The sequence below is a fragment of the Lepus europaeus genome, chromosome 20 (assembly GCF_033115175.1).
Source record: "Lepus europaeus isolate LE1 chromosome 20, mLepTim1.pri, whole genome shotgun sequence".
NCBI lineage: Eukaryota > Metazoa > Chordata > Mammalia > Lagomorpha > Leporidae > Lepus > Lepus europaeus.
In genome coordinates this window covers 41,652,732-41,669,411 of record NC_084846.1, presented here as the reverse complement: position 1 = coordinate 41,669,411, position 16,680 = coordinate 41,652,732, and the positions used below count along the sequence as shown (strand labels likewise).

At 42.1% G+C, this 16,680-nt stretch overlaps 1 pseudogene; it reads left to right on the top strand.

Moving 5' to 3' along the window:
• Positions 1-1,551: 1,551 nt before the first annotated feature.
• On the top strand, positions 1,552-2,902 carry LOC133749952 (mortality factor 4-like protein 1; annotated as a pseudogene).
• The last annotated feature ends 13,778 nt before the right edge of the window (positions 2,903-16,680 follow it).

The following is a 16,680-nucleotide window of genomic DNA, read 5'->3' as shown; positions in this document are numbered from 1 at the left end:
GACAACCACTGGAAGAAACCACAAAAGCACAAAAGAAGCCAGTTCCCCAGTTGGGAAGTGTGCTGCCCCTCTCAGAAAATCCATGAATATTCCTCCCACTCATTAGCTTGTTTCTCCCCCTTCTTTCTGTTGCCCTCTCTCCATCCCTCCTCAGCACACCCCTGCAGCCTGAGAAACTGATTTGGGAGCTGGGCTCCTGCTTCTCCATTCTTTGGCTTCTGACTGAAGTTTGTGCTGTTGATGCTCAGTGTGGGTTTTGTTATTGTCTTTGAGACACTAAATGGACAAAGGGCCTTGGGATCTCTCACCTCCTCCAACCCTAAAGAAAGGATAACAAAATATAATAAAAGCTATTAGGGGAGGGGCCGACACTGGCGTAGTGGGTAAAGCTGCCGCCTGCAGTACAGGCATCCCATATGGGTGCTGGTTCAAGTCCCAGCTGCTCCACTTCCAATCTAGCTCTCTGTTATGGCCTGGGAAAGCAGTAGAAGATGGCCCAAGTCTTTGGGCACTGCACCCACATGGGAGACCCAGAAGAAGCTTCTGGCTCCTGGCTTCAGATTGGCGCAGCTCCAGCCATTGAGGCCATCTGGGGAGTGAACCACCAGATGGAAGACCTCTCTCTCTGCCTCTCTTTCTTTCTCTGTGTAACTCTGACTTTGAATTAATAAATAAATCTTTTTTTAAAAAAAGCTATTAGGGGAGAGGAAGCCAAATGAAAAGCAAAGTTGTGCAGTAAACCAAAATCTTTTTTTTTTAATTTCTTTTTTTCATTTATTTTAAAGGCAGAGAGAAGTAGAGAGAATCTTCCATCTGCTAGCTCACTCTCCAAAAGCCTAAAGAGGGGCTGGGCCAGATTGAAGCCAAGAACCCAAAACTCAATACATGGGAGGCAAGGGCTCAACTTCATGAGCCGTAATCTGTTGTCTCCTAGGGTGTTCATTTGCAGGAAGCTGAAATCAGAAGCAGAGCCAAGGACTCAAACCCAGACACTCTGTCTGATGTGGGATACAAGCATTGCAAATGGAATCTTATTTATTTATTTATTTATTTATTTATTTATTTGACAGGCAGAGTGGACAGTGAGAGAGAGAGACAGAGAGAAAGGTCTTCCTTTGCCATTGGTTCACCCTCCAATGGTTGCCGCGGCCGGCGCGCTGCGGCCGGCGCACTGCACTGATCTGAAGGCAGGAGCCAGGTGCTTCTCCTGGTCTCTCATGGGGTGCAGGGCCCAAGGACTTGGGCCATCCTCCACTGCACTCCCAGGCCACAGCAGAGAGCTGGCCTGGAAGAGGGGCAACCGGGATAGAATCCAGCACCCCGACCGGGACTAGAACCCAGTGTGCTGGCACCGGAGGCGGAGGATTAGCCTATTGAGCCACGGCGCTGGCCCCAAATGGAATCTTAACCACTACACCAAACACCTTCCACTTCAATAAACTTTATTTTGACATAAGTAGAAATTTAGAGAGAGTTGGATGGGGTGGAGAGTAGCTGGCCATAGTCCAGGGTTGGTTATAGAAGGAGAAGGAGGCAGTGAATCACTTATAAATGATGTCCAAGCAAGACCCAAAGCCTAAATTCCAGGAGGGTATGTGAATGCTAGGCTTTCATGGGCCTTTAAGAAGGAAAGAGTATAGGCCGGCGCCGCGGCTCACTAGGCTAATCCTCCGCCTTGAGGCGCCAGCACACCGGGTTCTAGTCCCAGTCGGGGCACCGATCCTGTCCCGGTTGCCCCTCTTCCAGGCCAGCTCTCTGCTGTGGCCAGGGAGTGCAGTGGAGGATGGCCCAAGTCCTTGGGCCCTGCACCCCATGGGAGACCAGGATAAGCACCTGGCTCCTGCCATCGGATCAGCGCGGTGCGCCGGCTGCAGCGCGCCTACCGCGGCGGCCATTGGAGGGTGAACCAACGGCAAAGGCAGACCTTTCTCTCTGTCTCTCTCTCACTGTGCACTCTGCCTGTCAAAAATAAAAAAAAAAATAAAAATAAAAGAAGGACAGAGTATAAAGGTTGCCATAAAGGACAAACAAATCAAACACTTTACATGTTACTTGGTTGGAATAAAAATTCCATGGGGTGAGTGGGTTCCAGAGAGCAGAGAACTCAAATGCATGGACACCAATCTCTCTGAAGGAGCAAGAATTTCCAAACACCAATCGGGACCAGTGTGCAGAGGGGAAGATGGAAGGGGCTGTCCCAGGAAAGAAGATGTCTGTTCTGAAACAACAGGAAACTGGCTATGAAAGCAAAAAGGAACAAACAGAAAACACGTGGAAATGGTGACTATACCAGTGAGACACTGGGCCTGGAAGATCCTACTGCTGAAAACAAAGACGCATTAGGGAACAGGCTCAGAGTTAAAGGTTCCCAAAGAGCTAGAATCATAACGTGTTGAGAACTGGGATTGAAATACCAGACAGAAAACAGGTCTTTTATCTTCCTGCCAAGAAGGAAGTGGATTCCATTCTAGAGGATTATGCAAATTATGAGAAATCTGGATAAAACACAGGTAATAAGGAGTATGTTGTTAATGAGGTCGTGGCAATATTGGGCACTCAGTTACTGAACAAATTTGAGAGACCACAGGATGCTGAAATCCTCACATAGGGTCCTGATGGATGCTGGGTGTAGGGAACACCATGTCTCTTGAGACTGACGTGGGTGCTGTTGGTTTGTGAACCTCTGCAAGAGTAGAACCTTGCTTGCTTAGTGAATTATCTTCACAGTTTCCTAAAGAACCCCTTAAAGAATCCTGCAACCCTTTTAGTGCCAGCGATTGTTGAAGCGGCTCCTCCTGAGGGCCATCGCACCACTCGCTGGCATTTGCATCTCAGTAAACACATCTGTGTTCCCAGGACTTCTCTGGAACAAACTGTGTCCTCTGAAGATGTTCTAGTATAAGAGCATTGATGTTTATTTTCTGTTTGGTTTTTAACAGAGTAAAAAGGTTGCAACTCTTTTTTTCTTTTTGCCAACCTTTTTTTTTTTTTTTCCATTTCAAAGTTATTATCGGCGTATTGAATGATGAGCAACAGAGAGACATACTGTAAAGTGTTCTCTTGCCTGGTTGGCAACGCTGCTGTTGAATGCTGGTAGTTTGATTTCTCTGACACTCTGCACTTTTATAATATGTGTTCCTGCTATATATCAAAATGCTGTGATTCCTAGGGTCAGAAGTTCAGTTCATTGTACATAACGACACAGTGATTCATTTGTGCTCCTTTTTTCATTTATGGTGCATAAAGCAGAGAACCCAGCTTCTACAAGTCATCCGTGCTGTTCCCAGGCATTTTATCTTTACTCAGATTGTTGAAATGGTGTCCTGTTTCATGATTTTTGTATTTATGTCTAATGCATGTTTTAACATTGTACAGCTACAATTTTCTGGAAAAGCCCATTTTTTAGGAACTGTTTTTCAGACCTTCAATAATTTTTTCTTTAATTAAAAATACAGAATAGTTAGTAAAATAGTATTAAAAAAGTATATGCCCCTTACCCAAGCTCTCTAATTAACTTTTTATCCTAATTGCTTTCTCTTGCCCCCTTCTTTATACATATATTGTCCCTGCGCGTGATACAGTCTTTTCTGAATCGTGGATCAGTGAGTTGCAGATGTGATGATCTTAAGTGTCTGAATGTGTGTTACCTAAAGACAGGAACATTAACCACAATATGGTTATCAAAACACAATGATCTGGCCACTAGACACATGAAAAAATGCTCAGGATCACTAGCCATCAGGGAAATGCAAATCAAAACCATAGTGAGAAGCTGGTGCTGTGGCATAGTGGGTAGAGCCAATGCCTGCAGTGCCAGCATCCCAGATGGCACCGGTTTGAGTCCCAGCTGCTCCATTTCTAATCCAGCTCTCTGCTATGGCCTGGAAAAGCAGTAGGAGGTCGCCCAAGTCCTTGGGCCCCTGCACCAAACTGGGAGACCTAGAAGAAGCTCCTGGCTCCTGGCTTTGGATCGGTGCAGCTCCAGCCATTGCCACCATCCGGGAAGTGAACCAGAAGAAGACTTATCTCTCTCTCTCTCTCTCTCTCTCTCTCTCTCTCTCTCTCTTTGCCTCTGCCTTTCAAATAAACAAATAAATATTAAAAAAAAAAAAACATAGTGAGATTTCACCTCACCCCAGTTAGAACAGCTTTCGTACAAAAATCAACAAACAACAAATGCTGGAGAGGATGTTGGGGGAAAAGATACCCTAATCCACTGTTGCTGGGAATGTAAACTGGTAAAACCATTATGGAAGACAGTGTGGAGATATCTCAGAAATCTGAATATGACCCAGCAGTCCCACTCCTGGGAATTTACCCAAAGGAAATGAAATCAGCATATGAAAGAGTTATCTGTACCCCCATGTTTATTCAAAATAGCTAAGATGTGGAATCAACCCAAATGCCCCTCAACTGAAGACTGGATAAAGAAATTATGGGATATGTACACCATGGAATACTACACAATGATTAAAAAAAAAAAAAAGAAATCTGGCCATTTGCAACAAAATGGATGCACCTGGAAAATATCATACTTAGCGAAATGAGCCAGTTCCAAAAGGACAAATACTGCATGTTCTCCCTGACCTGTGATAAATCATAGAGCACCTAAAAGGCAATCTATAGAAGTGAAATTGACACTTTGAGAAGCAATGACTTTGAATAGCCCTTGTCTCAACTGTTAAGAACAGTTTTTTCCCCCATACTATTTGTTGAACTCTTTACTTAACAGAGTTAATCATATATGTATAAAGTTAACTGAAAATAGATCTTAGTAAAAAAATAAGAATGGGAATCGGAGAGGGAGGAGGAAGAGCGGTGGGAGAGTGGGTGAGAAGGTGGGTATGGTGGGAAGAGTCACCATGTTCCTAAAGTTGTAATTATGAAATGTATGAAGTTTGTATTCCCTAAATAAAAGATTTCTGGGAAAAACAAAACAACAACAACAAAAAAAAAACCATAATGATTACAATGATTCAGTAATATCAATTAATCTATCAATCTTACTAGAATTTCACTAATTATTCCTATATATCTTTTATAAGAAAAGAAAACAATAAATTATGAATGGCTTTCTGGTGTTATTGCTCACTAGACATTGCTAAACTCTGCTTCATTAGGTTGTAACATTTTGCATTCCCACCAGCAGTGTATGACAGATAGCAGTAGCTATATTCTTTTCTTTTTAAATTTTATTTATTTATTTGAGAGACAGAGAAATACAGGCAAAGCTCCCATTCATTCACTCCTTAAATGTCCACAATGAGCAGGATCCTTCCATATAGAAGCCAGGGACCAGGCACTCAATTCAGGTCTCGTGGATAATGGGAACCCAGTCACTTGAACCATCAACATCACCTCCCAGGGTCTGCATTAGTAGGAAATTGGAATAGAGTAGGAGCCAGTAGGTATGGCACACAGGTATTTTGATACATGATATGAATGTCTTAAATGGTTTATTAGCTGCTAGGCTAAATGTCTGCCTTAGTAGCTCTACTGTTTGTTTGTTTTTTTTTTTTAAGATTTTATTTATTTATTTGAGAAGTAGAGTTACAGACAGTGAGAGGGAGATAAAGAAAGAGAGGTCTTCCATCTGCTAGTTCACTCCCAAGATGGCCACAACGGCCAGAGCTGTGCTGGTCCAAAGCCACCAGAAACCAGGAGCTTCTTCTGGGTCTCCCACAGGGGTACAGGGTCCCAAGGACTTGGGCCATCTTCTACTGCTTTCTCAAGCCATAGAAGAGAGCAGGATCAGAAGAGGAGCAGCTGGGACTAGAATCGGCAACCAATATGGGATGCTGGCGCTACAGGTGGAGGATTAACTTACTGCACCACAGTGCCAGCCCCAGTAGCTCTATTCTTACACCCAATGAGAAAGAGACAATCCAGGTCACTCATCGCCAAACTCAATTTCTCTCTTGAAATTGAGTTTTTTTATGCCCTAATTGCTCTAATTTGGGTCATGTGTTCTTCCCTGAACCAATTACTAATATCATCAAGGGAAATAGGCCATGCTAATAGTTTGGACTAGCTGATTTACCACTCCTTGGAAGCTATGGATGGATTTGGGTGCACCTGAAGCATGTGGACCTAGAGCAGGGGAGGGGTGGTTCCCCAAAGCAAAGTGAGGTATTATTTCTACAGAACATAACTGGGGGCTGGCATTGTGGCACAATGGGTTAAGCCTTTGCCTGCAGTGCCAGCATCCTATATGGGTTCTGGTTCATGTTCCAACTGTTCCACTTCTGATCCAACTCCCTGCTAATGTGCCTAGGAGAGCAGTGGAAGATGGCCAAGTGCTTGGGCCCCTGTACCCACATGGAAGACCCAGAATAGACTTCTGGCTCCTGGCTTCAGCCTGGCCCAGCCTTGATTGCTGCAGCCATTTGGGTAGTAAACCAGGGGACGGAAGACTTCTCTCTCTAACTCTGCCTTACAAATAATTAAAATAAATTTTAAAAACTGGATAAAAACAATAGCAATAACCACCTGTATCCAATACATTCTCCCTTTCATGAATGCCCAACACACACATATACCAAAAAACAAATGACTACAATGCTTGGCAGAAGAAAAAGAGTGATAATGAAACTAGGGTATAAGTAGACTCAAACCTAATTTTTTGGTCACTTGCTTGCAGTAAATATTTTAATCTCTTTTTTTAACTCATAGCACAACTCTTATTTTTTAAAATTTACATAAAGCGAGCAGATTTCATGTATTTTATGATATAGTTTTTAAGGGCATAATGATATGTCCCACCCTACTCTCTCTTCCTCCCTCCCTCCCACTGTCCTCCTTCTTTTATTATTTTAAATTTTTACAATGACATATTTTCAATTTAATGTATAATCACAAGCTTAATCCTCCACTCAATAAAAAATTCAGCAAGTACTAAGTAGAAAAACCACTGTTCCTCAAGATTATAGATAAGGGTCAGAAACAATAATCAAATCTCAAAATGTCAATTTCTCACATATATATTATATTTTTTGTAGCCTGTATATTAGTTACCACAGATCTAGGAGAATATATGATATTTGCCTTTTGGGGACTGGCTTATTTCACTAAACGTAATGGTCTCCAGTTTCATCCATTTTGTTGCAAAAGACAAGATTTCATTCTTTTTTATGGCTGAGTAGTATTCCATTCTTTATATATACCACAATTTGTATATCTAGTCATCAGTTGATGGGCATCTGGATTGATTCCATATCTTAGCTATTGTGAGTTGATCTGCTATATACATGGGGATAGCTGTCTAGACTCCCATCAGTAGTGCATAAGAGTACCTTTTCCCCCACATGCTCACCACTATTTGTTATTTTTTGATTTTTGGATGATAGTTATTTTAACCAGAGTGAGATAAACCCTCATTGTTGGGGCCAGCACTGTGGCACAGTGGGTTAAGCTGCTGTCTGCAGTGTTGGCATCCCAAATGGGCACTGGTTTGAGTTCTAGATGTTCCACTTCTAATCCAGCTCCCTGCTAATGTGCCTGGACAGGCAACAGAAGGATGGCCCAAGTGCTTGGGCCCCTGAATCCACTTGGGAGACCCAGAGGATGCTCCTTGCTTTGGTCTGACCCAGTCCTGGCCATTGTGGCCATTTGGGGAGTGAACCAGCAGACAGAAGATGTCTGTCTCTCCCTTTCTCCCTGTTACTCAGCCTTTCAAATAAGTGAAATAAATCTTAAAAAAAAAAAAAAAAAGAAAGAAAAATGTCTGCTCATATCCTCACCCCATTTCTTACTTGGACTGCTTGTTTTGTAGTTACTGAGTTTCTTGAGCTCCTTATATATCCTGAATATTAATCCTCTATCAGATTTATAGTTTGCAAGTACTTCTCCCACTCTGTTGGTCACCTCTTTACTTTTGCTGGGCAGAAGCTTCTTAGCTTAATGTAATCCTATTTGTTTACTTTTGCCTTTATTGCCTGTCATAGCACAACTCTTAAAATATTTTAGTCTATCTACTGCCTCTGTTTTTCGGTTTTGTTTTGTTCAATGTATTTCATTCTCACAATAGCTCTAGGTAGCTAGAAATTATATATTTACCTTGTTTGTGAAAATCCTGTACTAAGGCAGACACTTGAAGTAATTTTACTACATTTTATTCAAGTAAATGAAATAAACCCATGTTTTAGTTGTTTGAAACAATGGGTTTTTCTGAAATTGTGGTCATTCTAAAAGAACTTCAGTGCAATTATTTCTCTCAGTTTCTCAAAAAAAAAAAAAGTCTTAAGAATTTTCATTGTTAGAATGTGCATTAGCCAGCTTTTTATTAACACAACAGTTACCTGAGCGGAGCTTACTAGGAAGGAAAAGACTTATTTTGGCTTACAGTGTGGAGGTTCACTGTCCATGACTGGACACCCTCATTGGTCCAGGTGTCTGGAAAGGCCAGTGATGGCACAGAGATGACCACATGGTGGCCAGGACGCAGAGAGACACTCTCCTCCTGTACAACAAACCCTCTCACCAGAGCTACCTTCCGAGGGCATAACCCCAACCAACCAGAGACCTCCCACCCAGGCACCTCCCAAATGTCACAAATAGATCAAGTCTCCACCATCGGTCCATTAACAATAATCCTTTAAGTATTGATATAACAGACTTGGGGTTTAAACATCTGAATGAATTTGGGGAACTAAATCCTATTCAAACTGTCAAAGAATGTTAAAGTGGCTTTAAGTGGGAAAATCTAAGAATGTGTTGAAGGATTCAGGAGCATGGAATGAGCCAGGCAGAAGCCCTGGTCTTGATCTAGCTGTGTGTTCTCAGCCACATCACCTACCCCTTCTGGGGACCATGGCATCCAAGAACAGTGCTTCAGAGTTTAGTACGCAAGTCATACTTCTTCCCAAAGCGGTGAGCCTAGAAGGAGGATCTTCCAAAGATAATCACTAAAACTTTGAAAAACCATAATTTAGATTTTCTATGTCATTCATATATCTTTCCCTAATATTACAATAAAGTCATTACTTTCAGATGGATACTTCTATTTCATTTGTGTTTGAAAGCAAACATGCTCTGTTTACCCAGCACAAGGCAAACCCAGTATCATCTCTTTAAAATATTTACAGACCAACTGTATAAGATAAGCCTTATAAAAGAAAAGAGAGAAAATCAGACAATTGTTCCTCTAGAAACAATTGATCTGACTGTGAATTGGGAGGGCATGAAATAATCTGAGGCTCTTGCGTAATGTTGGCTGCTTTTCCAGAAAATTCCTTTGCTCAAAAGTAAATAGTAATTATGTCTTGGAACCCATATTTTGTCTATATTTTATGTCTATAAAATTGTATTAACGTGGGAGAATTTTGAAATTAAACAGAAACAGAATGGAACAAAATAGTCTCTAAACACTCAAATAAAACAAGTAGTCAAAATCAATTTTTAGAATTCCAAAAGGCAATGTATAGAATTCCACTCTCATTCTCATTACAACCCAGAGAAATGATTTTCGATAAATGGACTCTAAGGCTAATGGTGTTTCCCTAGGTCTTTTAATTTAAAAATAGCCTATAATGTATTTCATTGTTTTATAAAAGGAAAATAGTATCTTCAGTTTTCTCTGTGTTACTGTAACTTAGTCCAGAGATTATACTTAATTGCCCCTTATCCCTTCTAAAATTTAAGTGAAATGGGGGTGGGCATTTAGCCTAGCAGTTAAGACCCCTGCATCCCATATGTTCTGGGGTTCGACACCTAGCTCCAGCTCCCAGTTTCAGCTTACTGATCACACTGACCCTGGGAAGCAGCAATCAAATAATTGGGTTCACGTCACCCACATGGAAGACTTGGATGGTGTTCCTGCCTCCCAGCATTACAGACCCTGGCTTCAGCCTAGTCCAGGCCCAACCCTTGTGGGTATTTCAGGAGTGAACCCAGTGGATGGGTGCTCTGTCTCTTTCTCTGTGTGTCTCTGAAAAAGAAAAAAATGAAATACCAGGGGAACTCTTGGATTCTTATTATTTTCATTCATTGATTTTTTCTTATTTTTATTTTTTTATTTTTGACAGGCAGAGTGGACAGTTAGAGAGAGACAGACAGAGAGAAAGGTCTTTGCCGTTGGTTCACCCTCCAATGGCCACCGCGGCCGGCGCGCTGCGGCCGGCGCACTGCGCTGATCCGAAGGCAGGAGCCAGGTGCTTCTCCTGGTCTCTCATGGGGTGCAGGGCCCAAGGACTTGGGCCATCCTCCACTGCACTCCCGGGCCATAGCAGAGAGCTGGCCTGGAAGAGGGGCAACCGGGACAGAATCCGGCGCCCTGATCGGGACTAGAACCCGGTGTGCCGGCGCCGCTAGGTGGACGATTAGCCTGTTGAGCCACATCACCGGCCTCATTCATTGATTTAAATGTTTACTGAGAACCTCTGAATGTAAAGTCAAGAACAAGAACAAAGGGCCTATTCTCATAAAGTTGGATTCTAATGAGTGGAAATCTATAGTAAGAAAATAGATTCAGGTGCTTTCAAAAATACTGTGAAGTAAGCAAGTGCCTCTTGTTGGTTGATGAGTTTATAATTTTAAACATGGCAACTTAAAGTCTTTTGTCATCCACAGTTATATATGATTTGCTGCTCATAAAACTAAAGCGTTGTTGGTTCTATGTTTAGCTGTCCTCCTATAGGTTCCTATGGACTTTTTCCAGCCACTTCTATTGTATTCAGTTCTTTGGGATGGCTCTGTAAACAGATGAAGCCAATGATGTATTAACAGTACCAACTGAGAGAAAGTATGGTTAACTGAGGTTACTAAAAACAAAAAGCAATTCAAATCAATTGGCAATCCACAAAAAGAGATAAAGATTTTAAAAGCTATTATTAAAATTGCTATATTGGTCTATTATGTTATATGTGTGTACATATTGTATGTCCACATGAGAAAATTTTATTAAGAATTTTATTTTAATTGGCTTATAGATAAGATTGTCCATAAATTTAAGCTGCTAAAATTAATCAAAGATACATTTTAATTCGTGTGACCTGAATCTCTGCATCATATGTTTTAAACTTGTTGGTAGAAAGAAACTAAAAACATTTTAGATGGTTGTGCTTAAGTTTACTGGTTAAACAAACTACACCATGTTAGATATTTAAGAGGTGTTTCCAAATACATGATTCTTAAAATCTATAGAAGGCTTTGGACCTTCTGGTAAATGTTTTCTTAAGTTGTTATCTAATGGTTGAAACGGTTTGCTAAGTATTCATGTAATATTGCTATTGTCAGCAAGCGATCTAGGACTTGCTCCCTCATTTCTCTATTCTAAGCCCAACTTGTTCTTTCATTTCTCTATTCTCCTCAAGGTAGGAAACTAATTCTATTATGAAGGAATCTGTAGGATGCACAATTTAATCTTTAGACCTTATAAAAGAGATGGCTAACATTTTTCTGTAATAGCATAGCCAAAATAAGAGCTTAAATAATAATCTCATAGCTAGATTTACTTTGCCATCAGCGAAGTAAACAGTAAGTAGAAAAAACCTCCCTTTCAGACCAAAGGGAAAGAAAGTTTTTAAGTGAGAATATAATTTTCCTCATGGGCATTGTCTACCTTAGAAAAACTACTACAGAACATGCCTGTGACTATAGACTTGTAGTTCAGGCCACCGAAGATTAGAGATGGAACACGGGCACTCCCTTGACTTGCATCCTCTGGTCTGCTTGAACACAAACCAGGAGGAAAAGAAAGCTAGGCATCAGAAGCAATGGGTGGCAGGCCTTTTTATGGCTGATCTGTACAGTGATCTGCCCTCAAGGAGACCCAACAGGCCAGTCCACTGCAGTGGCTTTCAATGTGGTAAGCCTGGGCTTCAGCAGAAGTCAGCTTGTGAAGAGCCCTGGCAGCTCTGCCAAGAGTTGGATCACTGGAAATGGACCTGCCCTGGAGTCGAAGGATGCCCAGGTCAGAGCCACAGATCTTATTGGCTCTAAGCTGAAAAGCCCTTCACTGAGCCCAACTTCCAAAGTGACCACTGCAGCTGAGGGGACGGCCAAGTAGGGTCAGCAACATTGCAGGCAGAACTGTAAATTTCTTGTTAGAGATGCCCCCTGCCTTTACCTGGCCAGCTCTCCTCCCAGGCCAGCTAAGTAATGAAAGTCAACAGAGTGCCTTCCCCTAGGAGGTTCACACCTCCCTTAGGATGTACCCCATGTGAAGAGATAGATAGGTCTGGGCCTCTTAACTTACAAGGCCTAAAGCCCAACAGATTATTATCAAGCCCCTTCTGTCAGGTTCTATTTGCCTCTCAATCAGAAAACTTAATTGTAGCTTAGACAACACCTTTCTTAGCTCCTCTAATAATGACTCTGTCCTTTGTTCTAGACCCTGTCTAGCACACTTGGGCCTCATTCCTTCGTAATCATAACCTCTACTCTACCTCCAATGGCTCTACTCCCAACCTGTGTGTACTGATGGTCCTCTTCCCCACTTAATGCTGTATAATTGTTCAGACCTGCTTAATGCCACTCTTAGGATCATTGGTTACTATCCTCACCCTGTCTTTTATGACCTTGTCTAAGTATGATCAGAGTCGGCGAACTTGGAAGGCTTCCATAGCCTTGGCAACTCATGACGAGAGCCTAGGGTGGTTACTGGCGCCATAAACTAGAGTGTCAATTTGTTGGGTCAACAACAGGAGTCACTGTGCACTTGTTCCTCATGTGGGATCTCTGTCGTTAATGTGCTGTACATTGTGATTTAATGCTATAACTAGTACTCAAACAGTATGTTTCACTTTGTGTTTCTATGTGGGTGCAAACTGTTGAAATCTTTACTTAATATATACTAAATTGATCTTCTGTATATAAAGAGAATTGAAAATGAATCTTGATGTGAATGGAAGGGGAGAGGGAGCGAGAGAGGGGAGGGTTGCGGGTGGGAGGGAAGTTATGGGAGGGGGAAGCCATTGTAATCCATAAGCTGTACGTTGGAAATTTATATTCATTAAATAAAAGTTAAAAAAAATTTAAAAAAACAAAAGAAAATAGATAGGGGCCAGCGCTGTGGCACAGTGGGTTAATGCCTTGGCCTGAAGCACTAGCATCCCATATGGGTGCTGGTTCTAATCCCAGCTGCTCCACTTCTGATCTGACTCTCTGCTATGGCCTGGGAAAGCAGTAGAGAATGGCCCAAGTCTTTGGGCCCCTGCGTGGGAGACCTGAAAGAAACTCCTGACCCCTGGCTTTGAATCAGCACAGCTCCAGCCGTTGCAGCCAATTGGGGGGTGGACCAGCGGATGGAAGACCTCTCTCTCTCTCTCTCTCTCTCTGTCTGCCTCTCCTCTCTCTAACTCTTTCAACTAAATAAATATATCGTTAAAAAAGAAAATAGATAATATCAGCCGAGGCTAAGAGCCGAAAAGAAAAATAAAGTGTCATAAAGACCAACAGCAGTGGTAGTACGTGTTCCATTTATGCAGATCAGTCAGGGAAGACCTTTTCCTACCAAAGTGACATTTGAGCAGAGACTGAAGACAGAGAGTGAAACATGAGGTTGTCTTCTAGAGAAGAGCTTGGCAAACTTTTTATATAAAAGGCCAAATAGTACATATTTTTGGCTAAATATATTTGGATAGTATTTTTGGATGGTAAATATTTTCTCACATCCAGTCTGCAACTACTTAACTCTGTAGCAAGAAAGCAGCAGTAGACAATATAAATAGGTGTGGCCATGTTCCAATAATTCTTACTTAAGGACAGTGAAATATGAATTTCATGTAATTTTCATGTGCTACAAAATATGAAAAATACTCTCTTTTTGTCTTTTATTAGAGGAAATATTCTTCGCTCAGAAGCTGTGGGCTGCAGTTGGCCCACGAACTGTAGTTTGCTGACCCACGATCTCTGCCTCCTGATCTCAAGTAAACACACATGCCAGGAAAGGCAGCAATTAGAGCCTGAAGCAGGAACATGCATGACTTGATGGTGGAAAACTACAAAACGGGGCCAGCACTGTGGCACAGCAGGTTAAGCCACCGTCTGTGGCACTTGCATTCCATGTGAGCCCTTGTTTGAATCCCAGCTGTTCCACTTCCAATCTAATTCCTTGCTGTTGCAACTGGGAAAGCAGTAGCAGATGGCTCAAGTGCTTGGGTCCCTGTCACCCATGTGGGAGATCTGGATGAAGCTTCTGGCTTCTGCCATTAGGCCTGGCCCAATTCTAGCCATTACAGCCATGGGGAGGGGGGCAAACCAGCAGATGGGACATCTCTCACTTTGCTTCTGTCTCTCTAACTCAGCCTTTCAAACATAAACATTAAATAAACATTAAAAAAATAAAAAATAAAGAGAAGGTCCATAGTTAGTAGTCATCACGGGAGAGAGCCCCCTACACTCATTCCAAATGATTTCTACCATATAGTGTCAGCTTCTAGCATTAATTGCCTTCAGGACCAAAATTTGTTCTATGTGAGACTCCTTTTGGAAAAGGAGTGGGCAAATCTAGAGACATTTCTTAGAGGAAATAGGTTTTAAGTTGTTTTAGCTTTGAAAAAATGGACAAGAAAGGAAAAAGTATTCTCATTAGAGGAAGAACCTAAATGAAGGGGTGGCAGTGGGAGAGTACCATGGTATAGACTAAGGTCTTTATGTTCCTCTTCAAATATTGTGTTGTGTGCATGTTACATATCCTAATACCTTGAACTGCAAGCCCTAAACAATGGTTCTCAAACTCATATGAATCACGTGGAGCAGTTGTTAACCAAATTGCTAGAACCTTCTCCCAGAGTTCCTGATTCAGTAGGCTGGAGTGGAGCCTGAGAATTAACATTCCTATTAACTTTCCGAGTGATGCTGACACTACTGATCCTGGAACCATGGCCCTAGTGTTGGCTGCTGTAGAGGAAAGGTAGGATCCAACTAACTTCTATTGCCTGACCTTCAAAGTGAGAGTAATACCTGAGAAGTTTACCTGAGGCCAGCTGTAAAACAAAACAGTAGGGTGGGCATTTGGGAGAGCAGTTAAGATGCTGCCTGGGATACCAGCATTTTGTACAGGATGGAATGCCTGGAGTGAGTCCTGGTTTCACTTCAAATTACAGCTTTAGCAACAAGTGATGGCTCAAGTCCTTAAGTACTTTGGTCTGGCTCAGCACCTGCTCTTGTGGGCATCTAGGGGATAAATCAGCAGATGGAAGATCTGTCTCTGCTTTTCTGCCTAAAATAAAATTAAAATAAATAAATAAAAATGAAAAAAATACTGCAAGGCCCATCATAAGCTTTCTTATGCACAAATTCCTTTCCTTCTTTGCCTTCTTTCCCAAAACTCTTCAGCCTTTCCTGGAAGGGCTTAAAATTTGTAAGTACAAATGTGGTGGTTCTACTCCTAGATTTAAAAAATATGTCATAGAGGGGCTGGCACTGTGGCACGGTGGATTAAAGCCCACTCCTGTAGCACCAGCATTCCCTATGGGTGCTAGTTCCAGCTCTGGCTGCTCCACTTCCAATCCAGCCCCTGGCTGGTGCTCCTGGGAAAGCAGGAAGAGATGGCCCAGGTCCTTGGGAGACTAGAAGAAGCTCCTGGCTCCTGGCTTCAGATCGGCCCAGCTCTGGCCATTGTGGCTACCTGGGGAGTGAACCAGCAGATGGGAGACCTCTCTCTCTCTCTCTCTCTCTCTCTCTCTCTCTTTTTTTTTTTTTTTTTTTTTTGACAGGCAGAGCTAGTGAGAGAGACAGAGAGAAAGGTCTTCCTTTGCCATTGTTTCACCCCCGAAATGGCCGCTACAGTTGGCATGCTGCACCAATCCGAAGCGGAGGATTAGCCTAGTAAGCCATGGCGCCGGCCTGTAGAATCTTAATATCCTCAAAGATTAAGGAAAATGCAGACATCTTGGAATCTTGACTCACATAAGCTTTTTGTATATCTTCCTCTCATATTAAAGGCCAAGATTAAATGTAAATTACCCAGGAGCTAAACATATCAGAATGAAACTTCATATTTACACATGGCTATTGATTCTTTTGTCTTATGCATTCTTTTAGAGTGACTGCTTGGAAGAACCTAGCATCACACACTAATTCTTTTAATCCTTAAGAATTTTATTTTGTAACTTACATGAATCATACAACATTCCTTGTTATATTGAAGTTCTGAGCAAAGTATCTTCACTGTTTACAACACACAGTCCTGTTTATAAATATCTTGTTTACACTGATTTAAACATAGTTAGCACTTATTTCAGCAAATTTTCTGGGGACTGTCCCAGTACATTTTTAGTCTTACAATGAGAGGAAACACTGTTCAGTGGCCAAAACTAAAGACTGGGAATGGAAAGCCTTCAGCTTCAGTGTGGACTCTCACTCATCTGTTAGTAGAAGGTGCATTCATCCAATCACACTACAAACATCAGACAGTAGGGTCCAGGCATCCTGCTGTCTGGATGGTGGGGAACACCACTCTGTTTCCCACATCTCTAGCCATGGCTTGTTGGGCACTTGAACCAAGGGTGGCCTATATCCGTCTGGACAGCAATGTATGATGTGGCCTAGCTTGGAAACCTAGCTGGGTCAATCAGATTTGTCATTCAGGAATCAGCAATTAGTAAAAAGAGGGACTCTGGATCCATCAGCTATTAGAAATAGGTAAAGACTCATTGTGGACCATGTTCAAGGTGAGGGTATGTGTAAGGCTGCCACAAAACACACCAAACACCAGAGTAAGGGGAAGAGTTTATTGGG